This window comes from Aquarana catesbeiana, linkage group LG01 (genome assembly GCF_042186555.1).
Source record: "Aquarana catesbeiana isolate 2022-GZ linkage group LG01, ASM4218655v1, whole genome shotgun sequence".
NCBI lineage: Eukaryota > Metazoa > Chordata > Amphibia > Anura > Ranidae > Aquarana > Aquarana catesbeiana.
In genome coordinates, this window is record NC_133324.1 from 426,950,697 (window position 1) to 426,977,142 (window position 26,446).

Sequence of the window (26,446 nt, forward strand, 5' to 3'; positions counted from 1 at the left end):
TTTACCCCGAAGAACTGCCTTATGGGCTTCCCAGAGTGTGGGGAGAGAGACTTCCGGATCGTTGTTCTCTATAAAGTACTGTTTAAGGGTGGAGTTCAATTCTACTTGGGTGGGTTGCTGTTGGAGAAGGAATGTATTAAGTCTCCAATTATAAGGTCTACGAATGGGAATGCCTAATTCCAATGTGATTAGGATGGCGGCATGGTCCGACCATGAGATTGGGAGTATTTGAGCTGCACGTGTTAGCTTGAGTGTGTGGTTATTAACAAAAAAGTAATCTATACGGGAGTGGGTACGATGGGGGGCTGAATAGAATGTATACTGCTGATCGCCTGGATGGAGAGCCCTCCACGCATCGAAGAGCGCATATCGTCTAGAGATTTGTTTAAATAGTCTCGAGTCCCTAAGGACCCTAGGAGAGGATGCCTGGGGACCCACCACCTGGCAATCCGCAGTAGCTGATTGAGTGAGATTGAAATCGCCCCCCACTACTAGGACCCTAGGATTTAGGCTAAAAATATGAGCATATACCTTGGATAGAAAGCAGTGTTGTTTTGTAGTTGGAGCATATAAAGCACAGAGAGTAATTTCTTGTGTTTGCCACAGTCCTTGTAATATAATAAAGTGGCCATGAGGATTGCAATGCACGGTCGCACAAGTGAAGGGGGATCCCCGCTTAATGAGTATGACTACTCCCGCCTTTTTATGGGTACCCGATGAGATATAGGTCTGAGGATAGTATCTGGAGGCGAATGCGAATGAGCCCCCTCTGTCAAAATGAGTCTCCTGGACCATAATAATATCCACTTCTGACTGCCTGAACTCCCTTAGCACCAAATGTCTTTTTCTATTGGAGTTTAGTCCATGTACATTTAACGATAGGATCTTGGCCATATTGTTAGGTATGGTTGTGGGGATATGTGCTTACCTGTTGGCGATGTGCTAGATTTTGGGATCATAGATCCAGGGCAGGCTCTCTCCAGGAGGAGACCAGGATATATTGTGCATATAACTATGCATACACGATGATGACTAGGGAAAAAAAAAAGAGAGAAAGGACTGGGAGAAAGAAGAAAGTGTAGTTAGTACAAGATGATAATAAAGAGCATACAATATTATTAAACCTTGAAGGGCCAAAAGGCCCAGGTCAAGACGGAGTCCCACGTGGCCCTCCACCTCCACTCCAATCGGAATGGCCAGAGAGGGACACCCAGGGGCCCGTGACTGGTTAGAAAAAACTAGTGAACTATACATAGCCTTAAACTATGAACTAAGAACTAAGGGGGGGTGATAGGTGATGGATTCAATGCCTACAACCTCGGGGCTCTTCCGAAACATGCCCTTTGTAGTTAGGTGAATTTTGGTGTAGGGGCAACATGGGGGACTCTAGGCTAGAGTTATAATAGACAAAAAGTGTTCTGGGCAGGTATATTTGCTGAACCTAGGTGCTTAAGTCCAGTAGTGGGTTGAAGTTGCATTAAGTGTGGCTCTTCAACGACTCTTCAACGTACTTGGTCTGTTTGCGGTGTGCATCAGGGTTCCGGGGCCAATTGGAGGTGGGCACTTTTTGCCAGACTGTAGGTGGAGTTAGCGGTGTGGCAACTATATCCCAATCTGGCAGTTGTGGGGCTTGTATCTCCAGGATGTCGCAAAATGTGCGGAGGTCTTCCGGGTATCTCAAAATAGCAGATTTGCCTTGGTGTTTTGCGGTAAGGCTAAAAGGGAAACCCCAATGGTAGGGGATGGCCTCTGACTGTAATATGTGTAGCAGAGGTTGGAGGAGTCTGTGTTTTTGCAGGGTGATCCAGGAAAGATCAGGATACAATTTTATCTGGACTTCCACAAAAGTCACTTTGCGTGCCAGGCGTGCTTGCCTCATGATTTCTTCTTTGAGAGGGTAGGAATTGATTCTACAGATGATATCTCTCGGTTTGGATGTGGCTCCTTTGGGTTGTAGTGCTCGGTGGGCCCTGTCCATTTCTTTGCGTTTTGTAGGTGGCTCCCCAAGTAAATTATTAAAGACAGTTTGTAGAGTTGTTTGCAAGTCTTCGGAGCCCTCTGGTTCCGGGATGCCTCTCACGCGAATGTTGTTACGGTGGCCCCTATTGTCTAGATCTTCTACGTGCCTTTGAGGAGGCAAAGGTGGATTCCATGTAAGACCATATTGTTGGTGGGGTGAGGATGGGCCAGGTGGGGGGGGTGCGTGGGCTTAAAACGCCCGCCTCAGATTGTGCTCCTGTTGCTGGGGGGTCCCATGGATCAGACCATATCGCAGCTTGTGGTTGTTGGGGACTTCTCACAGTGCATACCTCTGTTGGGAGGGTGACCGGAGTACCTGCCTTCTCTGCATAGGAAGGTGTGGAGGCTGATTGTTGCCTGGAGGCGCTGGGGCCTCTAGAACGAGACAGTCTCTGTGCTTTGGGAGGAGGGGAGGTGTCAACAATGGCCCAGGATTTATCCTGTGTCTCCCCAGGGGTCTGATGTGCTCCAGCCTGGGGAGATGCTGGGCCTGGCAGGGGTGGATAGTAACATACATAAATTTATGGTCTTGCAATGCACAAATAAAAAAACAGGTTTATACTTTCCTGCTCTGTGTAATGGATCCGCACAAAGCGGCCCCGTACCTCCTCTTCTCGGGTACCTTGCTGGCACTCCTAGTTTTTCCCCTCCAGCAAGTGTCCCCATAGAAAGCTGCTTTCCATGGGGCACTCATGCGGGCTCACTCCTGAGCCTCGCTGTCTGCGTCTATAGACGCAGATAGTTGGAATCAGCCCTGCCCCCCAGCTCCCTCTTCCCCAGCTCCCTCATCACTCGCTCCATTTGCCCCAGCAAAGCCTGTGAAACCAGGTAGTGAGAAGAGAGAAGAGCTGCAGATGTGCACATCGCTGTATCTAATGAGGGTTCAGGCAAGTAAAAGAAGAGAGGGTAGCACTACCTGCATGACAAGGACACCTCCAACTATCTGTCTATCAGTGGGGTCCTCTAATGAACCAGAAACCCGGAAAACAGATGAAAACATGATGAGGGGACTGGTTGCTACAAACACAGACTACTTTGCTGGATCACTGTTTTTTATAATTTAAAAAAGTGCTTTATAGGGACAATGTGAGTTAAAAACTGCCTTTTTTTTAATTCTGTGAATCGGTGGGAGGGCTGAGTGGGGAACATTATTTGCCCTGAGATGAGCTTTAAATTCCACAGTGCATGAATTGATATTAAAAGTGAACACAATTTTACTCTGCTAAGTGATCATTTAAATCACTAAGCACATTTAAATCACTAAGTGAACATTCTCTGCTCCTAGTATGTCAAACCTTTATTAGTTTATTTATGCAGTATTTTTTTGTATTCTTCTCCTAGGCAAATGTGTTCTGAAATCATTCTCCTCCCAAAACAGCAAGATAAAAGAAAAGAATTTGCACCCAGTGCATGGATTGCGTTGGTCAAGGCCTGAGAGTTATGCTTAATATATTTAAGTATGTATGAACTCTATTATTTTTTTTATTGTAAAAATGTAATACAATATATATATAGATATATATATAGATATATATATATCTATATATATATATATAGATATATATATATACATATATATATATATATCTATATATCTATATATATATATAGATATATAGATATATATATATAGATATATATATAGATATATATATCTATATATCTATATATATATCTATATAGATATATAGATATATATATTATATATATATCTATATATATATATATTCCTTATATTTAATTCATGGAAAATTATGAAAAATAGCAAATAATACCCTTGTCTCTTACCGAAAAGATGCTTTGATCATGATTGAAGCCTGACAGTTTTGCCAGACTGAGTGAATAGCCATCTAAAATGTATATCACCATTTTGAATCCGCTTTTGACCAGGTAAATTAGAAGAAGTGAGATTGTTTACAGGGCACCTAATGTTTATTTTTTTATAGATATAGGCATGCTTACTAGTTGGTGTCTTCAGTATTTATAGTTTGTTTTGTGCAAGCATGAGACATGAACTTCTAGTAAGTCTTTATTTCTGTAAGTGCCTGCTGATTAAATTCTTCCTGATGTTTCCAGGCTGCTTTAAATGAAATACATCAGTCCCAGGAAGGAACAGTGCACACTACTTCTAAAATAATCTGCTACTTTTAAAGCATATTTCTTTGGAGCAAAGGAAATATGAAGTAGATGAAAGCCTTTAGAAAGCAGTAGCTTTTCTCGATCATTTCTTGATGTAGTACTCATGGCTCTTCTGCAGCACTCTATATTATTAATAAGTTAAACAAATGCATAATGCAGTGTGTGTATTGTAGCTGTGTGAAGACTTTGTAGGGCTGATGGTTAAAAATATTGCTGTACTTCCATGTTATTCAATACACAATAATACAATCATGTGAAAGATGTGGGTAGACAACATGAAAATGATTGACCCTTTCAACATATTTGAATGGGCAAACATTAGACCTACTTTCAAACAGTGCCTACTGATAAGGGTGATTAACCTCCTTAGTGGTATCCTGAGTGTGGCTCGGAGTGAATTCTCAGTACCAAAAGCCGTAACCCCAAGCCACACTTGGGATTGCATCGCAGGATCCAGGATCCAACTTACCTTGTCCCCAGGATCCTGTGATGTCTCCCCGCTGTGTGTGTGAGGTTGTGTCCTGTGCCGGATCTATCACAGTGCCGAGCTCCATTCCCTGCGAGCGTTGTGACGCACGGGGACGGAGTACAGCGACAAATTCAAAAAGTAGAAAACACATTGCACATATAGTACACTGTAATCTTACAGATTACATTACTGTATCAAATTATTTCATATCCCTTTTGTCCCTAGTGGTTTGTCCAATGCCCTGCATGCAGTTTCATATATATATGGGCGGCACAGTAGTGTAGTGGATAGCATTTTCACCTAGCAGTAAGAATAGTCGTTGGTGCGAATCCCAATTACGACACTACCTGCCTGGAGTTTGCATGTTTTCCCTGTGCCTGCGTGGATTTCCTCCGGGTACTCCGGTTTCCTCCCACACTCCAAAGACATGCTGGTAGGTTAATTGGATCCTGTCTAAATCGTCCCTAGTATGTATGAATGTGAGTTAGGGACCTTAGATTGTAAGCTCCTTGAGGGTAGGGACTGATGTGAATGTACAATGTATATGTAAAGCGCTGCGTAAATTGACGGCACTATATAAGTAACTGAAATAAATAAATAAATAAAATAAATAAATATATTTATATATATATATATATATATATATATAAATATATATTTATATATATGGAAACTGGAGATTGTCCATAGCAACCAAAAAATGTCCCTTTACATCAAAAGCAGTTTTAGACCAGCTAGAAAACAGTGATAATAAATTAGAATCACTTGCAGAATTGAGTGATAATGATTTGTGGGGAAATCCGTCACCAAACACTGAAAGTAATGACAGCGACAATTCTGCAACTGAGCAAATTTCAGTGTTTTTGATTTGATTACATTATTGAATAATTTTTATTATTATATTATAATTTGTTATAATTATTTATAGTTATTTATTACAGATTTAAGTGTGTTATTCCTAAGAATTACAGGCCTACAATATAAAATGCCAAATTTCCATGCAAAACATTGTACCTCTTTGAGCATCAAAAATCTGAAATAATCATACCGCCAGGGAGGTTAAAGGAAAATTTGCCTTTTCAATCAATTTAACAAAAATAAATGTAACAGTATACTTTGCAAAAAGTAAGTATGTACTTAGAAGTTGATATTGCCCTTTTAGAAGGCATTTTTCGTAACAGCCCACCATTTTCTGACACAGACCACAAATTCCTTCAGTTGCAAGATGTTTGTGGGTTTTCTTGCATGAACTTATCATTTGAAATCCCCCTAAATTTCAATAGGATTCAGATCAGGGCTTAGATCATGCCAGTTCATAACCCTGTTGTGATGTGTCTAGTCCATCTGTCCGGATCAAAGCCATGGGCTGCTGTGTAAATGCAGCATCTTTAGCAGTTGCTTTTATAAAATAAAAGTTATCCCACTCAGTATTATCAACACCATTCTAATGCAAAATAGAGGGATACAAAGTAACATTGTTACTTTTTTATCTACTCCATTTCATTTTTCTGAAAATCAAAAGGATGAGCTTTAATTAGAAAATAATGTCAGTTAAAGCAACCTGACAACCAGCTTTATTAACCCTTAATGTATTATAATCAGCTCTAATAAACTCCCGTTCCCCCTCTTCCCTTCATTTATTTTGTTTATTTTTATTTTTTAACCAATAGCAATTAAACTTTTTTTTCATTTGAATGTGTTTTGTTCATTACTTTTTTAATATCACATACAAAAAACACACACAATTGAAAAAAAAACACACAATAAAAGAGAAGTATAGGGGGTTTAAAAAAAAAACCCTTATACTCACCTAGGTGTATGCAGCATTGATCCAATGCTGTGTCTGTCCCCTGCCTCCTCTGCAGTGAGAACTGAGCAATCAAGCACCCCTCCCCTCCCTTCTGAGCAGAGAGCATTGACTGTCAGTCAGTGGCTCACTGCTCTGCCCCTCCAGCTCTCATTGGAGTGCTGGCTGGGAAGGGGAGGGAGAGGCTGGTTCAATCTCCCAACAGCACATCTGAGGAACCGAGCCAGCTACCAATCCAGGCATGTGGGTGGATCCTGACTGTACAGTCAGGATCTTTCCCCAACTTGGACCAGCTGGGCACCTCCAGCCGACAGTGGGCTTTAGCCCACAGTCAGCTGAAAATGGGTCACAGGAGTGCAGAGCAAATTGCGCTATTGTGATCCATAGGAGAAGTATAGTCATACTTCACCGTTAAATTATTTGTAAAAGAAATGTTGCAATACTTTATACCAGAATTATAATTTTAGTATAATTTTAACTAGGGCAAAATACAGAATTACATGTATACTTTTTTATCTACAATAATGTCTGGTTTGTCCGTAATTGCTTTGCCACTTTGGGTGCACTACATACTTCTGGAGAGTGAAAGATTTAAAACAAGTACTACAGCCATGAGCTGTTTACTATTTGGCTTGGTTGACTCCCAGCTGTCATATAAAGGTGATACGAGTGTCTGTATAGGTGCTTGAGCACTTTTACAGTGTAAGGAGCATGGTACCTACCCCCCTCCCTTCCCCACACTGTGGTTACTGGGCTCTCCTGCTTTTCCTGGGAATCCAGGACCACAATAAATGGTCTCATGATGGTAAGCAACAGTAGACCGAGGAACACCCAATCCCCAATCTCCTCTGCTGTTTATGAAGCCAGAAGTGCTCAGATCTGAGTGTTTCAGTTTCAGAGCTGTCACTCCTGGCTGCTGTAACCAGGGAAGCAATCAATCAAGCATAATTTGTACTCAATTAGCTGCATTAGAGGGCAGGGGAGACATTGGGGGTGTAATAGGCTCCTGATGTCTCTATAAAAAATACCTGCCACTTGTCTAATGCCATCACAGAAGGAGTTTGTTACTTAAATAGTAAAAAAAAGATAACAAAAGTTCTGTAGTCCTGTCATCCTGCACACTCCTGCAAATGCACAGGGTGTTCACATGTACAGTATGCAGACAGTGATTTCACCATACATGTGAGGTATTGCCACACGCTTTGGACTAAGTTCAATAATTCTAGGACCATATTTCATGGTTAACTCTAAAATGATAAGCAGTAAACGTTTTTTACCACTTGACATCTAGAAGATTTTATCCCCTTTATGACCAGGGCATTTTTTTCTATTCAGCACTGTGCTAATTTAACTAGCAATTGCTCTGGAGCTTTCTTTTGGTCGTATTTATTCACAACTGGATGCTTTATTTTTTGCTAGATAAATGAAAAAAATACCAAAAAGATTGACAAAAAACACATTTTTCTTAGTTTATGTTGTAAAATTTAGCAAACAATAAATGATTAAATAAATTTAGCCCAAAATGTAGTCTGCTACATTTCTGTGGTAAAAATAACTCAAATTAATGTATATTATTTAGTCTTTGTGAGATGTAAAGAGTCTACAAACAAATGATTCAATCCTGATATACTGACTGCATATTTCATTCCTTGAGGCTCTAAAATGCAACAACAGTACAAATACTCCCAAATGATCCTTTTTGGAAAGTAGACAGTCCAAGGTGTTCAGTAAGAGGCATGATGAGTTTTTTGAAGTTGTCATTTTTTGTCACAATCTTTTGGAAAATTAAGAAGTTAAATAAAATGTGTGTTTTTTTCACATACATTCACCAGTGTAGTATAGTGGCATCATATGACTGGTGTGGCGGTGATCAGGGACACTGACTGGTGACAGTATGTTAAAAAAAAATTGTATTCAATTTTTTATAAAATATAAAATATGTACAAAAATGTGAGGGGTGTACTCACTTTTGTGAGATACTGTGTGTGTGTGTGTGTATATATATATATATATATATATATATATATGGGTTTTTTATTTTTTGCGCAACAAATCAAAAAGACCGAAAATATTGACAAAAAATTTTTCTTTCTGTTATAACATTTTGTAAATAAGTACATTTTCTCCTTCACTGATGGACACTGATGAGGCTGCCCTGGCGGGCAATGATAAGGTGGCTCTGATGGGCACCGATGAGGTGGCACCAATGAGGTGGCACTGATGAGGTGGCACTGGTGGGAACTGATGATGGGCACTGATATGCAGAACTGATGGGCACTGATAGGCGGCACTGATGGGCACTGTTAGGTGGCACTGATATGCAGCACTGTTTGGCATTGATAGGTGGCACTGATAGGCATGCATAGGTGACACTAATAGGGGGGCACTGATAGGTGGCACTGCTGGGCAGTTATGGGCACTGATAGGTGACATTGATGGACACTGATGGGTGGCACTGATGGATACTGATAGATGGCACTGATGGGCTTCACTGATAAGGAGGCACTGGAAGGCATTACTGATGGGCACTGACTGGCATCATTTGTGGGCACTCATTGGCATACTTCTTGGGCACTGTGTGGCATCCCTGGTGGCCATGGGTGGCATACCTGGTGGTCATCAGTAGTGGCAATCCCTGGTGGTCCTATGTGGGCATCCCCGGGGGGGCTGCGCTGATAATAAATCAGCGCAGTTTCCCCCTGTCAGGAGAGCAGCCGATCGGCTCTCCTCTACTCGAGTGAGGAAAAGCCGATACATGGCTTTTCCTGTTTTACACCATGATCAGCTGTGATTGGACACAGCTGATCACATGGTAAAGAGCCTCCATCAGAGGCTCTTTACCTAGATCGGAGTTGCTGTGTGTCAGACTGACACGCCGCACCACCTATCGCCGTGCGGCCATGGCGCCCCCACGGCTGTCATCTTGAAAGATGTCATATGCTGTCCAATCAGGATAATGGAACCACCGCCCGGCCATCATTCTGCTATAAGCCTGAGGGGAAGTGGTTGAACAAGAGAGGTTCCACTTACATAGTCTCTAAGGCCCCTTGCACACATACGGACTGTTTGTCCATTTTTCATCCATCCGATGATGGATGAAAAATGGACATCAGAGCATCTCAATGGAAAAATGGATGTAAATGGATGATCATCCATTTACATTTGTTTACATCCGCTTCTGTCAACATCCATTTTTTGGAATGGATAAAAACCCTATTTTTCTTCCATTAAAAAAATGGATCAGACAAAAAACAGATGAAAAACAGATATAAACGGACAAATGGTCTGTTTTTTCATGAAAGAATGGCTCTGGGACTCAAGTCGTTAAGGACTCTAGCTGGCAGATGTAAAAACTGATGTAAAAACAGTCAAAAAATGGATGAAAAACTGATGTAAACTTCATATGTTTTTCTTTAAAAAAAAAGTGACTGAACTGATGCCCGTATGTGTGAAAGGGGCCTAAAAGAACATAGTGTCTTTTTTATTATGAAACATCTGCATTTTCATTGTTTTAAATTTTAATAATGAATACGCCATGTCAAGTTTTCAAGGGCAACATTAAAAATACACAAATCCTAAAATCAGAAAATAACCCCATTGAAGTCTATGGGAGTCGAACAGGAAAAATCAAAAGTGCCCATTTTGAAGGCTTATATGCAAATAATTGTCCATAAAAGGGGTATGGGGTCTGAGTACTGCCCGGGGGGACATGTATAAATATATATATATTTTTTTAAAAAACAACGATCGTTATTTCAGGAGCAGTGAATTTAATGATGCCTAAAGTGCAACAATGAAAATGAAAAATTCCTTTAATTATCCTTCCTGGAGGCCCCCCTTAATTTCCCTGTAAAGTGCACATTTCTAGCATATATAGAACATTCTAAAGCAAAACTGACATTTCTAAAGAAAAAAGTCCCAGTTAAAATGACTCACGGTTACAATTGCGGGCACCTGGGTATTTAAAAAGAATGAAAAAAACAGCAAAGGGTCCCCCCAGTACATACCAGACCCTTATCTGAGCCTGGCAGGTCAGGAAAAGGGGGGGGGGCTGAGCGAGCGCCCCCCTCCTGAACCATACCAGGCCACATGCCCTCAACGTGGGAGGATGGGTGCTTTGGGGCGGGGGGGCTCTGCAATTTTTTTTTTCAATTTTGGCATGTATGGACTGGGGGGGAACCCCACACCGTTTTTTTTTTTTATTTTTTAATAGCCAGGTGGTAACCGCGAGTCATTTTAAATGGGATTGTTTTCATTAGAAATGTCAGTTTTGCTGTAGCATGTTCTGTATATGCTACAAATGTGCCACTTTACAGGCACATTAAGGGGGGCCCCAGGCACAATATTTAAAGTAATTTTTTAATTTTCATTGTTGCATTTTAAGCATCATTAAAATCACTGCTCCTGGAAAAACAATTGTTTTTTTTTTTTTCTTATTGATACATGTCCCCCAGGGCAGTACCCAGACCCCCATACCCCTTTTATGGCCAATTACTTGCAAATAAAGCCATATTTTTCTTTATTTTTTTACCAGCAATTTTTTTTCTATTTAGCTGTCAGCAGGGAAACCCACTGACAGCTGATGACTCATCGGTTGTTCCTTCCCGGCCCCATTCCTAAACAACCAGCTTACACTGCACCTTACAAAGTTTGGGCAAAACTTTGCCCAATCAGGGCACAGAATGCACTGTGTGGCACTGCAGGGTGTTTGTCGGGCAAACCCCCGGCGAACACCCTGCAAGTTCGGGTGTTTGGCGAACGGCCGAACAAGCAAACGTTCAGTGCTCGGGCCGAACCATTCACCCATCCCTATGCCCTTGTAATCTCTGGCATCTTCTGGCTGTGTATATGTATGTACCACATACTCAATATACAGTAAATACAGTACATGAACAAATGTACTTAAAATTAATGTAGTGTATTAGTTTTCATGATCTAAATTAACAGCTTTGTTATATGAAAAATATCACTTAAAATCTATGAAATTAGAATCCATTGTTCCAGGCTGGGTGCCAATGATTAGGGGCATGTGGTTAAAACTAGGAAAAGTACAGTTCTGCGCTGCACTCCATACAGCATTGACACTGAGTGAAACTGGATGGTGCTCATATTGACAGCAACAGACATCTAAGGTCTTGTGTTTCTTTTTCCTATTGACATGTAGTGTCATGGCAAAACCAATAGAGCTCTCTAAAGCAGGGTATACATATGTCAAAATTTGGCCAGTTCAGTAGAAACTGGCTGAATTTCAGTACATGTGTATTCTTCAATGTTCAACAGAAGCTGGTTGGGTGGTCCTGCTGGAAAAGCAGCATTTGATCAGCACATGCATCCAATGGCTGCAGCACTGATCAGTGTATTCTGATGTGGGGGGATCCCTGCGGTCAGAATACAATAGCGCAGCTGGGGATATTTCTGCAACCTGAAAACAATATTTCAGGGGAAGAACCTCATAAGAGCTTTGAAGTGTGGTAGTGGAAAGGTTATGGTTTGTGATTGCTTTGTTGCTTCAGGACACAGGACACTCACAGTCATTGAGCCAGTTCTTCATTGTGCATGAAATGTTCTTGATGAGAATGTATGGCCATCTGTTCAAAAGTTAAAGCTGAGCAGCAAATAAGTCTTTCAACATGATGATGCTCTTGAAACTCATTATTAAGTCCACTAAGAATTGGTTCAAAGAAAAAAAATCAAGAATTACTGTGGACTGTCCTAGTCAAAGCTTTGATTGAATTCCAAATAAAATTTGGTAGAGGGAGAGGGACTTTCAAATGGGCAGTTCATCCTATACAGTATATTATACACAGTATATTTATAGTGTAACCAAAACACCCTTCCTTTTAAAATCTCTTGTAGTTGGCATTTTTTTTGTACAGGTTGCCAGATTGTACAGAGCAGGTAAGTTGTTTTAAATGGTCCACAACCATTTATGTGCATCTGGCATCAGAAAAAATAAACACATTTTCTAGAATTTAGTAACTTAGGCAATATACCCACAGAAATAAAACATAACCCAAAAATACGCCCTAGTCTTTTTGGCTCTTGTTTATTAGCAGGGTAATAGACCTGCTAAAAATTTTCAAAAAATCATGTAGAGCTGCATGCTCTAGTTTCCCCAAGGTTTGTAAGACATTGAGAAGAAAATACACAGACAAATTGCCCTTGATTTCTACAGTTTCTCAGGTAGACATAACATCCTTTGCTAGCCAAAGTGGCTTTCCCAGTGCTTATGAATAGTAGACATATCTTTACCATTGCTATGTAATGTTAGCAATAACTGTTACAATATTTTTCTCTGCAAATTTTCCTCTGTAATGTAATGTAAAATATTGTATTTGTGAAAATTACTGTTGTAATACATGTGGAACCAAATACCTCAGATAGACCTCTATATTATACTTTATGCACATGCTTTACTGAATATCCCCCAGAAAAATGAATATAGTTCAGATACAACTGTCCAGTAATCAGTGTGGCAGCAGTTTGTTTATTTTCATGGAAATATGTATGACATTCTACTATATGAAGCTTTTCTGTGACACTGCTTGGATATTGTCTGCAAAATTGCTTTGCTTACAGTTCAGAGAGAGCAAAGGTATATTTAGCTTGGCCTCCAGGGTATTCTGAGTCATCTAGTCATCTATAATACTACTTAGGGACACAGTAAACTCTCTGCATGGTGCCCTTAGGGCCACTAAGGAATAAACAAGTTTCACTTTAACTCAAAGCAATTACAAGCAAATTGGAAAGTCCCAATTTAGACCTAACATCATGATCATATTATGTAAATATTTAAATGAATATTTGCAGGATGAATTGTAGCAAATAACCCTGCATGGCCCCAGTATGCAGTAGAGAATTCTCTGTTGAAGAAACCTATACGGTAAACCACTGTCAAGAGTCTATCTATCTATCTATCTATCTATCTATCTATCTATCTATCTATCTATCTATCTATCTATCTATCTATCTATCTATCTATCTATCTATCTATCTATCTATCTATCTATCTATCTATCTATCTATCTATCTATCTATCTATCTATCTATCTATCTATCTATCTATCTATCTATCTATCTAAACTTTTCTTCTAAACATATTTTTGTATTCCAAAAAATATTGAAATGATGCTTCTAGATACTGGAATGTGCATTGTCATAATATGTAAAATATTGATTGTTCTATGTATTGCATTCTTGAAAAAGTCTCTGATACAGTTGTAGCCATACTTGAATAGGTTGCCTTAATGCAATACATTTTAATGATGTAATGCATGATACTTGTGTGAATTAAAGCACTAGATGACCATGAACAAGACCTAAATTAAACATACCATTTCCTCAGACTGCTGTTTAATGTATGTTGGATAGCTTTAGGAAGTTTATGGATATCTGTGTGAACTGGATCTTTGATGGAAAAAGTATGTGAACCGTCATGTTTAATAATATCAATAATAATAATAGTGTATTTTTTATTGACAATGGTGTCAACCAGGTCTTTTCTGACTCTGTTTGCCAAAGCTGCCAATAAGCAGGTTGTAGTTATTCATCCTTTTTTACAGTCTGTTTAATTTTTGTATTGAGTTGGGTTGTCTTACTTGAACTACTGCCCCACCCATCCCACGTGTTCTTCATTTCTCATCACTATGATGAATAGGTTTACTATTTACAGCAGTATGGGATTTGGGACATCTGAGCTGAAAATGTATGCATCTAAAGATAATGCAAGCTCAGTTTGGTACCTGCATTGTGGTGCTAGAGCCTAGCAGCAATTTTGGTTCAAGATGATAACTGAAAGAATGAAAGCAAATATTTCATTGGTTGCTATAATTTGCTATCAAGTTGACATTGATACATTTTCCTTTGTGTCAAGTAGGCACTAATAGGATGGCCAACTTTACATATACTTTATGCACAAGCAGTGCATTCCTATAAGAATAAAATACTTGTATGATTTTAACATGCACTTTAGGGCATTGTAACATTCTTAAAAACACTGGGTTTTTTTTACTAAAGGCAAATCCACTTTGCACTGCAAGTGCACTTGAAAGTGCACTTGTAAGTGCAGTCACTGTAGATCGCCGTTGATCTGAGGGGAAGCTCTGAAATAAGGGGAAGCTCTGCTGATTTTATCATCCAATCATGTACAAGCAAAAATGCTGTTTTTTTTTTTTTCTTGCATGTCCCCCTCAGATCTACAGCGACTGCACTTCCAAGTGCACTTGCAGTGCACTTGTAGTGCGAAGTGGATTTGCCTTTAGTAAATACTGTAACCCCCACTGTTTTACAAATGCTTAATTGTTTCATTTAAAATAAACCTTTCCCTCTGTATACAATGGATCAATAGGCTTCTGCATGTGTTAGCAGAGGAATACATCTTTCTATTTCTATTTGAACCCAGATAAGAAGGCTTATTTAAATCAATATCACATTAATTATTGGAAATATCATCACCGTGAGTATATGCTTTTGGCTTAAACACTTAAGCTTGGAGGGTTGAAACGCATCTAAATAAAAATTTTAAACCATTGCAACAGGTACTTAAAGATATTTTAACTCACAGCTTCAGGTTGTACCTTGTCTTTTTATTTATTTAGTTATTTGTTCTTAATAGCATGTTTTGATGTGACTTAAATGCTGGAAGTGCACTTTATATTGATATACATGCAGCACATCATTATACTGTGTATCAGGCCAGCAATGTAAAATATAATTTGTCTTTTTTTTTAAGAGCAAAATAAGCAGTTTAAATTGTTTAACAACTCACACCTATAAATTCCCTATGGATCAGAGCAATTTTCATGTTTTTGCATTGGACCTGTTTATTCTGCATTAACCACTTGAGCCCCGGACCATTATGCTGCCTAAGGACCAGAGGTCTTTTTCCAATTTGGCACTGCGTCGCTTTAACTGCTAATTGCGCGGTCATGCAATGCTGTACCCAAACAAAATTTGCGTCCTTTTCTTCCCACAAATAGAGCTTTCTTTTGATGGTATTTGATCACCTCTGCAGTTTTTATTTTTTGCGCTATAAACGGAAAAAGACCGAAAATTTTGAAAAAAAATGATATTTTCTACTTTTTGTTATAAAAAAAATCCAATAAACTAAATTTTAGTCATACATTTAGGCCAAAATGTATTCAGCCACATGTCTTTGGTAAAAAAAATGTCAATAAGCGTATATTTATTGGTTTGCGCAAAAGTTATAGCGTCTACAAACTAGGGTACATTTTCTGTAATTTACACAGCTTTTAGTTTATGACTGCCTATGTCATTTCTTGAGGTGCTAAAATGGCAGGGCAGTACAAAACCCCCCCAAATGACCCCATTTTGGAAAGTAGACACCCCAAGGAAATTGCTGAGAGGCATGTTGAACCCATTGAATATTTATTTTTTTTGTCCCAAGTGATTGAATAATGACAAAAAAAAAAAAATATTTACAAAAAGTTGTCACTAAATGATATATTGCTCACACATGCCATGGGCCTATGTGGAATTGCACCCCAAAATACATTCAGCTGCTTCTCCTGAGTATGGGGATACCACATGTGTGGGACTTTTTGGGAGCCTAGCCGCGTACGGGGCCCCGAAAACCAAGCACCGCCTTCAGGATTTCTAAGGGTGTAAATTTTTGATTTCACTCTTCACTGCCTATCACAGTTTCGGAGGCCATGGAATGCCCAGGTGGCACAAAACCCCCCCAAATGATCCCATTTTGGAAAGTAGACCCCACAAGCTATTTGCTGAGAGGCATATTGAGTCCATGGAATATTTTATATTTTGACACAAGTTGCGGGAAAGTGACACTTTTTTTTTTTTTTTTTTTGCACAAAGTTGTCACTAAATGATATATTGCTCACACAGGCCATGGGCATATGTGGAATTGCACCCCAAAATACATTTAGCTGCTTCTCCTGAGTATGGGGATACCACATGTGTGGGACTTTTTGGGAGCCTAGCCGCGTACGGGGCCCCGAAATCCAATCACCGCCTTCAGGATTTCTAAGGGTGAAAATTTTTGATTTCACTCTTCACTGCCTATCACAGTTTCGGAGGCCATGGAATGCCCAGGTGGCACAAAACCCCCCCAAATGACCCCATTTTGGAAAGTAGACACCCCAAGCTATTTGCTGAGAGACATGGTGAGTATTTTGCAGCTCTCATTTGTTTTTGAAAATGAAGAAAGACAAGAAAAAACTTTTTTTTTTTTCTTTTTTCAATTTTCAAAACTTTGTGACAAAAAGTGAGGTCTGCAAAATACTCACTATACCTCTTAGCAAATAGCTTTGGGTGTCTACTTTCCAAAATGGGGTCATTTGGGGGGGGTTTGTGCCACCTGGGCTTTCCATGGCCTCCGAAACTGTGATAGGCAGTGAAGAGTGAAATCAAAAATTCATGCCCTTAGAAAGCCTGAAGGCGGTGCTTGGTTTTCGGGGTCCCGTACGCGGCTAGGTTCCCAAAAAGTCTCACACATGTGGTATCCCCGTACTCAGGAGAAGCAGCAGAATGTATTTTGGGGTGTAATTTCACATATTCCCATGGCATGTTTGAGCAATATATCATTTAGTGACAACTTTGTGCAAAAAAAAAAAAAAAAAATTTGTCTCTTTCCCGCAACTTGTGTCGCAATATAAAATATTCCATGGACTCGACATGCCTCTCAGCAAATAGCTTGGGGTGTCTACTTTCCAAAATGGGGTCATTTGGGGGGGTTTTGAACTGTCCTGGCATTTTATGCACAACATTTAGAAGCTTATGTCACACATCACTCACTCTTCTAACCACTTGAAGACAAAGCCCTTTCTGACACTTATTGTTTACATGAAAAAGTTCTTTTTTTTTTGCAAAAAAATTACTTTGAACCCCCAAACATTATATATTTTTTTAAAGCAAATGCCCTACAGATTAAAATGGTGGGTGTTTCATTTTTTTTTTCACACAGTATTTGCGCAGCGATTTTTCAAACGCATTTTTTGGGGAAAAAACACACTTTTTTAAATTTTAATGCACTAAAACACACTATATTGCCCAAATGTTTGATGAAATAAAAAAAGATGATCTTAGGCCGAGTACATGGATACCAAACATGACATGCTTTAAAATTGCGCACAAACGTGCAGTGGCAACAAAATAAATACATTTTTAAAAGCCTTTAAAAGCCTTTACAGGTTACCACTTTAGATTTACAGAGGAGGTCTACTGCAAAAATTACTGCACTCGATCTGACCTTCGCGGTGATACCTCACATGCATGGTGCAATTGCTGTTTACGTTTGACGACAGACCGCCGCTTGCGTTCGCCTTAACGCGAGAGCAGGGGGCGACAGGGGTGCTTTTTTTTTTTTTTTTTTTTTTTCTTTATTTTTTTTTGCTTTTTTATCTTATTTTTAAACTGTTCCTTTCATTTTTTTTTTTTTAATCATTTTTATTGTTATCTCGGGGAATGTAAATATCCCCTATGATAGCAATAGGTAGTGACAGGTACTCTTTTTTGAAAAAATCGGGGTCTATTAGACCCTAGATCTCTCCTCTGCCCTCAAAGCATCTGACGACACCAAGATCGGTGTGATAAAATGCTTCCCCAATTTCCCAATGGCGCTATTTACATCCGGCGAAATCTAAGTCATAAAATGCTCGTAGCTTCCGGTTTCTTAAGCCATAGAGATGTTTGGAGCCACTCTGGTCTCTGATCAGCTCTATGGTCAGCTGGCTGAATCACCGGCTGCATTCTCAGGTTCCCTGTTGAGACAGGAGAGCCAGAGAAAAACACGGAAGACGGTGGGGGGGGCATTCCCTCCCACGGCTTGTAAAAGCAGTCTAGAGGCTAATTAGCCACTAGGATTGCTTTTACATGAAAGCCGACCGCTGGCTGAAAAGAATGATACCAAGATGATACCTAAACCTGCAGGCATCATTCTGGTATAACCACTCAAAGTTGTGAATGGCGTACCTGAAGACAAAAAAATGGTTAACAATAAAGCACAGTAAACGGTAAAGTATAAAAAAATTGCATACCTGAAAAGCAAACTTGATAAAACATAATAACAATAAAACATTGCAGAATAGAATACAGTAAAAAAGAGCAGAACAATAGAGAGAATAGAGAGAGAGAGAACAATGAAACGACAACAATTTTTTTTTATTTTATATATTTTTTTTTACACTTTTTTTGTAACTAACTTTTATAACGGTAACCGGTTCCAGGTTCGGGTCTCTCAAAATGCGATGGCATCTTGGGAGACCCTGTGAAAGTGTGCCTAGTCTGTGCAATGCTGTACCCTACGCTAATACTCAACTAGTGAATGGTAGCGCTCAAAACATTCACCAATGCAAAGACCAGGATTGTCAGGACAGGAGGGACAATAATAGCGGGTGTCACGCCTATATCCGCGCTTGCTGCAGACACAACATCTTTTTTGGGGGGGTTCGTTGGGTAGGGGTACTCGGGAGGACATAAAGAAAATGCCTCTCATGCAGCCGACTGCATTTGGTTGGGGATGTGAATGGGGGAAGTACGGGCGCTGCAGAAGCGGTGGGTTCCCAATTAGGATTGGCGAATGCAGCAGGAAGGGCACTATGGGCACGACGGGTCTGTGTTTGTCTTCTTGGTGGCAGCGGGACACTACTTGTGCTTGCCACCTCACCAGCTTGAACTGCACTTATGGGACTCGCCACGTCACCAAGTGTTACTGCAGTGCTGGTTTGACTACGACCGGGGTGTACTAGGCCGCTGGCGCTTGCCAGTTCAATAAAAAGCTACCAAAAAAACTGTTAGCGATCGCAGGGATCAGGCCTGACTCTGCGAACGCTGCAGTTGTGCGTTAAGTGTTTTGTAAGTGACAGTGATCGATCGATACTGCACTTGGGTGGGCTGAGCTGGGCCGGGCGGAGGGGCAAAATGCAGGTGCTAGCAGGTATCTGGGCTGATCCCGCTAACACTGCGTTTTTGGGAACCCTAAACTGCTGGGGACGCCAGTATAGATCTGATCGGATCAGATATTGATCTGTTCAGATACTATACCACTAAGGGTGGCGTATGCTGCGTGCATGGGTGTTAGCGGTACTGGCGCTAACCTGACACTGCTTGGGGCTGGTGCTTGCCAGTTCACCAAAACGCTACCAAAAAAACTGTTAGCGATCGCAGGGATCAGGCCTGACTCTGCGAACACTGCAGTTATGCATTTAGTGTTTTGTAAGTGTCAGTGATCGATCGATACTGCACTTGGGTGGGCTGGGCCGGGCGGAGGGGCAAAATGCAGGTGCTAGCAGGTATCTGGGCTGATCCCGCTAACACTGCGTTTTTGGGAAACCTAAACTGCTGGGGACGCTAGTATAGATCTGATCGGATCAGATATTGATCCGATCAGATACTATACCACTAAGGGAGGTGTACGGTGCGTGCGTGGGTGTTAGCGCTACTGGCGCTAACCTGACGCTGCCTGGGGCTGGTGCTTGCTTGCCAGTTCACCAAAATGCTACCAAAAAAAACTGTTAGCGATCGCAGGGATCAGGCCTGACTCTGCGAACGCTGCAGTTATGCGTTTAGTGTTTTGTAAGTGACAGTGATCGATCGATATTGCACTTGGGTGGGCTGGGCGGAGGGGCAAAACGCAGGTGCTAGCAGGTATCTGGGCTGATCCCGCTAACACTGCATTTTTGGGAACCCTAAACTGCTGGGGACGCTAGTATAGATCTGATCGGATCAGATATTGATCCGTTCAGATACTATACCACTAAGGGAGGCGTATGCTGCGTGCGTGGGTGTTAGCGATACTGGCGCTAATCTGATGCTGCCTGGGGCGACGCATATCACCGCCGGGCGATCAGGGGGCTAAACCTTTATTCGGTAATAAACGGCGGGTGCCCTGACACTATAAAAAATAAACGAACTAAACAGCATCAACCGTAACACTTATACGGTGATCAGTGGTGAAAGGGTTAACTAGGGGGCAATCAAGGGGTTAAAACATTTATTCGGTAGTATATGGGGGTCCCTGTCACTATAAAACGCTGAAGGCGAACCTAAATATTTACGTCCCTAACTAGCGTCACCAGCGACACTAATACAGCGATCAGAAAAATGATCGCTTAGCGACACTGGTGACGGGGGGTGATCAAGGGGTTAAAATTTTATTAGGGGGGTTAGGGGGTACCCTAGACCTAAAGGGGGCTAACACTTACTGCCCTAACACAGTAACTGTCACAAACTGACAACAATACAGTAATCAGAAAAAAAAAAAAAAAAAACCTGCTTGGTGTCAGTTTGTGACAGGGGGGGGTGATTGGGGGGTGATCGGGGGGGGCAATCGGGGGGGGATCGGGGTGTTTTGTGTGCCTGGCATGTTCTACTGTGTTGTGTAGTGTGTTTTCACTCACAGTGATGTCTTCTCTCCTCGGCGCTGGAACGGAAACTACCGAGCCGAGGAGAGATGACATCATTTCCTTTGCTGCTGTTTAGCATACAGCAGCAAAGGAATGTTCCCATTGGCCGGTGGCGATCGCGAGGGGGGGGCCACGAATGGATGGCCTCCCTCTCACCTCCGATCGCCGGGGAACAAAAGACGACCGCCTCGGGCACCCCTGGCCTGGGGACCCCCCACCCGCGGAAGGCAAATCACGTACATGTACGTGATTTTGCCTGTCCGTGCCACCTTGCCGACGTACATCGGCGTGAGGCGGTCGTCAAGTGGTTAACTTTGTCATTACAAAAATGAACTATTTTATGCATTAAAAAAAAAGAATAAAACCAAAAAAAAGGAATACATGCACTTTTTTGTTTTTTGATCTTTGTTCAGTAAAAATAATAATGTTATTTTGGAATAAAAGTATATATTTTGATTTCTAATTTGTCCTGTTTAAAATGACTCTAGGGCTTCGCTCACTTCTATATGCTCCGGGAACTTCCCAGAACCCGTGAAAAACACACATCGCACTTGTGGTGCCATTAATTGTTAATGGCTACCCAAACCCAGCATTTTGCTGTGCACAAAAATGTGCCACAAATGCTACAACATGTGAAGTAAAAAATGCGCAAACTGAAACATGACAAAATGCTTCATGAGCTTCTTTGCTGCATTTGTCACGCTTAGGGCAGCCCATTGATTTCAATGCTACCCTAAGCATGGCAAATGCGGTAAAGAAGCGCATGGAGCCTTTTTCTGTATTGTTTAAAAAAAAAAAACATAAACAAGTGTATTTCAAATAACTAAGTGTGAATGGGGCCTGAAATGTTGATACTGGTCCAAAGTTATTTACAAAAGAAAAAAAAAGTTTTTTTTATTTTTTTTCACTGTGCATTTTTTATATTGTGCACTGAAAAAATGAATAAACAAAACAATGAAAATGAAAACTGTTTACATTTTAACGGTTAATAAAATAGAAATAAAATAAAAAAATAATTTTAAAAGTTAAAAGGAGAATAGAAAAAAGAGTTAATTAGGGTTGATTAGGATAAACTTGTCAGAAACCAGACTGAGACAGAAGTACAGTTAAATCTCATTTGTTTACCTTTTTTTATTATTATTAAACAGAGTAAACATAGTCAAAACATAGCCAGAGTTCAGGAACCGGAACGGATAGTAAGACAAGCCAAAACATCAAGGAGCCAGAGATGAGCGTAGTAGAACAGCAAGCAGGATCTGGAGCCAGAAGGAATGTCAGCCAAGCAAGTCTTTAACAGGAACACAGGAGAGCGTCTCTAGAGATGTGACCAAGGTGAAGGCAGAGATCATCTGGGCTGGACGGCTTAAATAGGCAGGACTGATGAGCAGGATATCATCAACAGGTGAGTCACTGTGGAGAGAAAGGAGCTAGCAATTAGCCGACAGCTGAGAAGCCAGATTTGAGAAGGAAGGGCTGAGCCCAGCCCTGACACCAGTGTTTCTCAACTCCAGTCCTCAAGGTGTCCCAACAGGTTATGTTTTCAGGATTTCCATTATTTTGCACAGGTGATTTGATCAGTTTTGCTGCTTTAGTAATTACCACAGCCGTTTCATCTGAGGGAAATCCTGAAAACATGACCTGTTGGGGCACCTTGAGGACTGCAGTTAAGAAACACTGGGATCAACCCAGGGTAAGAAGGAGGTGAATAAGCAAATTTTATTGAAAAAAAATACACATAAAAAACTTTTTTTTTACTTGTCAATTTGTTTTAACTAACATCATGTGCAGATTGAAATTAATCACTTTGATGTGTAGATTAACCCCTATCTACCAGGGTACTTTTAGAAATGGCATGGTAAACAAAAGGTTAAAGTAAGCAATAAAGCAATAAAGTTCAATGAAAAAAAATGAATAAAACAATAAAAATATTTAATAAAAACTAAAAGTTATCCCCGTGAATGTCTGAGTGAGAGCAATAATTCTAGGGCCATAATACATGCTTAAACTACTGATTAGCATTAAAGGATTTTAAAGTATCACATATGAAAAATGTTAGGTATTGTTGTTTGTCACCATTTCGCGGTCATGCACAATTTTAAATCCTAACTTTTTTTATATCTTTTTACTCAACACAACCCCATATTTTATATTTTACCAAAAATTGGGTATTATATTGTGTTTGTGTGCATTAAAAATGTGTTTATTTTAGTTTGTCCTGAACATGGGTGTTTGATAAATCGCTGTGCAAATATTGTGCAATAAAATAAAATTGCAACAGCCACCATTTTATTCTCCAGGATCTCTTCCCCACAACCCTGGTCGGTGGATGTGGGGGTCAATGGGCAAGGGGCTTATCATATTTTAGAAAGCCCTGTTTAACAAGGGGGCCCCCAGATCCCGACCCCCCAATGAGAATGAGTTTTGTGTACACAGTACCTCTACTAATTCACCCAAAAAAAGTATAGTGTAAATAAAGATAGAAGGCAGTTTTTGACAAGTCCTTTATTTAAAAAACAAAACAGAAAATGTCCCCTGGTGTAGATCCATTGTCAATCATGATGCCTGCTGCCACTGCGTAGCTGAAAAAAGAAAAAACCTCCACTCCCAGCGAAACCTCCTGCCATCTGACAGTTCTTACATCACTTGGTGGCCGTGCCCCTTAGTTATTTAACAGGGTGACATCATTGACTGGGGGTGTGCTGGGTCATCGATGTCACAAGCAGGCAGTGCTACTGGTTGATAAGGACACAAGCGGCCCCACTGCTTAACGCTACAGCTACTAAACATAGCTTACACTCTCAGCTAAACACTGCTAAATGCCGGCAAAAAAACCCACCAAAACATTAGAGTTGTTGGTACAGCATTTTTAAAGAAGTCTTTTGCTCTCTATTGTGCATGAAGCCTTACGGTAGAACTGGCCATATTGCACATAGGTATAGATATGTTTTCACCTGCTTCCAGGATTAATATACTACACTTACTACTTGCAGCCAAAATAAAGAAAAAAAATGTATAATGGAATGATTTATGAGGCAGCGCGCTTCCTCTGCGTCACTTCCAGTAGGGTCTGATGTATCTATCTGTTGCTGTGTGGTCTGCCCTGATGTATTGTCTACCAACTTTCTCAAACCCTTTGAGAAAGTCGGAAGATGAAATGTCAGGGATGACCGCATGGCAATAGATAGTGTCGTCATGCCCTACCAAAAGTGACGTGGGGAAGTTACGCTGGCAGGGATTTGGTGAGATGCATTGTTACTTGATTCACTAATGGAGGGGCCTGGCTATTATTGTTTTGGGACACGCTAGGTGGACTTGTTTTTTATTTATGTTTGTGAGTAGTATTCTAAATGTGGAATGAATAAATGCAGTCTTCTTTTACAATATCACACTATTGGAGTTTCTTTTCTTTAACATAAGCATATGACATCTTTGATTTTAAGTGGTGTTATCTGAATGATGCCTGCAGATACAGGGATCATTCAGACATCTGTGTTTTCAGATGGCAATTCCCTGTTATGTAAAAGCCATCCTAGTGGCTATGCAGCCCTTGGATTGCTTTTACAGGCAGCGGGAGGGTACGACCCCCCTCCCGCCACCCTCCGGTGCCTTTCCTGTCTGTCCCATGCAATCAGGAGGCCAGATTTTCATAGAAGCCATCTCTATGACCCTGGGAGGCCGGAATTGACGTCATGATATCACTTCTGGCACTGGCAGATGTAAACACTGCCAGTTTTTTTTTACCTGGAAAGCAGATATCTTTTTTATGCTTTCCAGGGTAGAGAAGACCCCAGATGTCTCCATAAAGAGGACCTGGCATGCCTTATTCCTATTACAAGGAACGTTTACATTTCTTGTATTAAGAATAAAAGTGATTAAAAAAAAATGAAGGGACAGTGTAAAAAAAATAAATAAATAATATTAATAAAAAAAAAAATGTTAAAGTGCTCCCATCCCCTCAAGCTCGCATGCAGAAGCGAATGCATATGTGCAGTAGGTTGCGATCGCATATGTAAACGACGTTTGAATCACACATGTAAGGTATCACCGCGAACAGTAGAGTGAGAGCAATAATTCTAGCACTAGACCTCCTCTGTAACTCTAAACTGGTAGCCTGTAAAATGTTTAAATTGTAGCCAATGGAGATTTTTAAGTACCACATTTTGGCGCCATTCCACGAGCATGCACAATTTTAAAGCATGACATGTTAGGTATCTATTTACTCAGCATTACATCATCGTTCACATTATACAAATAAAAGGGGGTACATTTTGTGTTTTTTTTTTTTTTTAATTCATGAACATGTTTTTTTCCCAAAAATTGAGTTAAAATTGCTGTGTAAATACTGTGTGGCATAACAAATTGCAGCAATCACCATTTTATTTGCTAGGGTCTCTGCTAAAATATATAAAATGTTTAGGGGTTCTGAGTAATTTTCTTGCAATAAAATGATGATTTTTACATGTAGGAGAGGAATGCCAGAATTTGCCAGGAATGGAAGTGGTAAAGGGGAGCAGGTGATTGAAATGCTGAGAAATGCGCTAATGCGGATCATTAGTTTGAAAGGTATTATAAGTCGGTGAGTGCATTTGAGCGCTGTGGAGTGCTGTGCATCACATGTGGTGAATTTAATGAGGATTTTACTGACTGAAGTTTAAGCTTTTGTATGTACTTGCACAAGGCTGACACTGGAGATTATCGCTGGTGCACCAACGGTGTTAACCTAAATGGACACTCATTTGATGGATTGATTCATATGCACATTGAATGATTATACGATCAGATCAGGTGACTCTAATGAAGGGGACTCTCCAGAGGACATGTGTGGATCAACATACCAGAAAGACAATCTTGCAAACAAGTGGGCAGATTTCCAAAAGATTTGTATACAGTGACTCCAGACAATATGCTATCAAAATATATATATGATTTATTGGACATAAAACATTGATTGCAAAAAGACAAAAACAGTCAATTCAAAACCTCCACCAAACACAAATAACAATATTGTTATTATATAATTTAAAATTAAATTATAGAGCCAAGCAGAACAAACTGATATGAGTGGGTGAGTGTGTCCTCTATCCACTGTGTGGCTAAAAGATCAACAGAAAGATAAGATTGCTTTGAGCAAATTTGATCCATCAAAGGGGGAGGTAGATGAGATAACACCACACATGGGCAGTTTTCCTGCTCAAGAGGTGTAAATTTGAGGGAAGACAGGTATCTATACAATCATCAAGGTAGAGATGTATATTAGACCAAACCCTCTTCTTATGGATACAGGTTGGGGCTTAGAAGTGAAGGCATGCCCCCAGAAATAGCAAAAAAGATCCAATGATGAACAAGACAGTGTAGATCCTCAGCTGTGAAAACCGCCCAGATCAGCAAATTTGTAACATGCTCAGACAAAGACAAATCTCTCTCCCTCAACTGTGGTCTTCTCGGCCGGTATCAGTGTAGTATATTCATGTATACAAACTCCGCAACAGAGACTGTAACATATGTGTTAGGCACAGATCCTCAGCTGTAGCAAGTATCAAGGACAGCAAATATTGAGATGCTCAGGCAGGAATAACTGTATCCCTTGTCTCCAATCCTCACATCCGAATGCAATACAGGCTAATTGTACAC

General features: G+C 40.4%; 1 protein-coding gene across 9 annotated transcripts in view; it reads left to right on the plus strand.

Annotated features, from left to right (window-relative positions):
- The window catches only part of LINGO2 (leucine rich repeat and Ig domain containing 2), a 3,171,904-nt gene that overhangs the window by 576,651 nt on the left and 2,568,807 nt on the right, over window positions 1-26,446 (plus strand). For all 9 annotated transcript variants that reach the window (XR_012245199.1, XM_073635787.1, XM_073635794.1 and 6 more), the window contains exon 2: window positions 3,361-3,476. The gene's annotated coding sequence lies outside the window, so the exon portion shown is untranslated. The remainder of the gene's footprint in view (window positions 1-3,360; window positions 3,477-26,446) is intronic.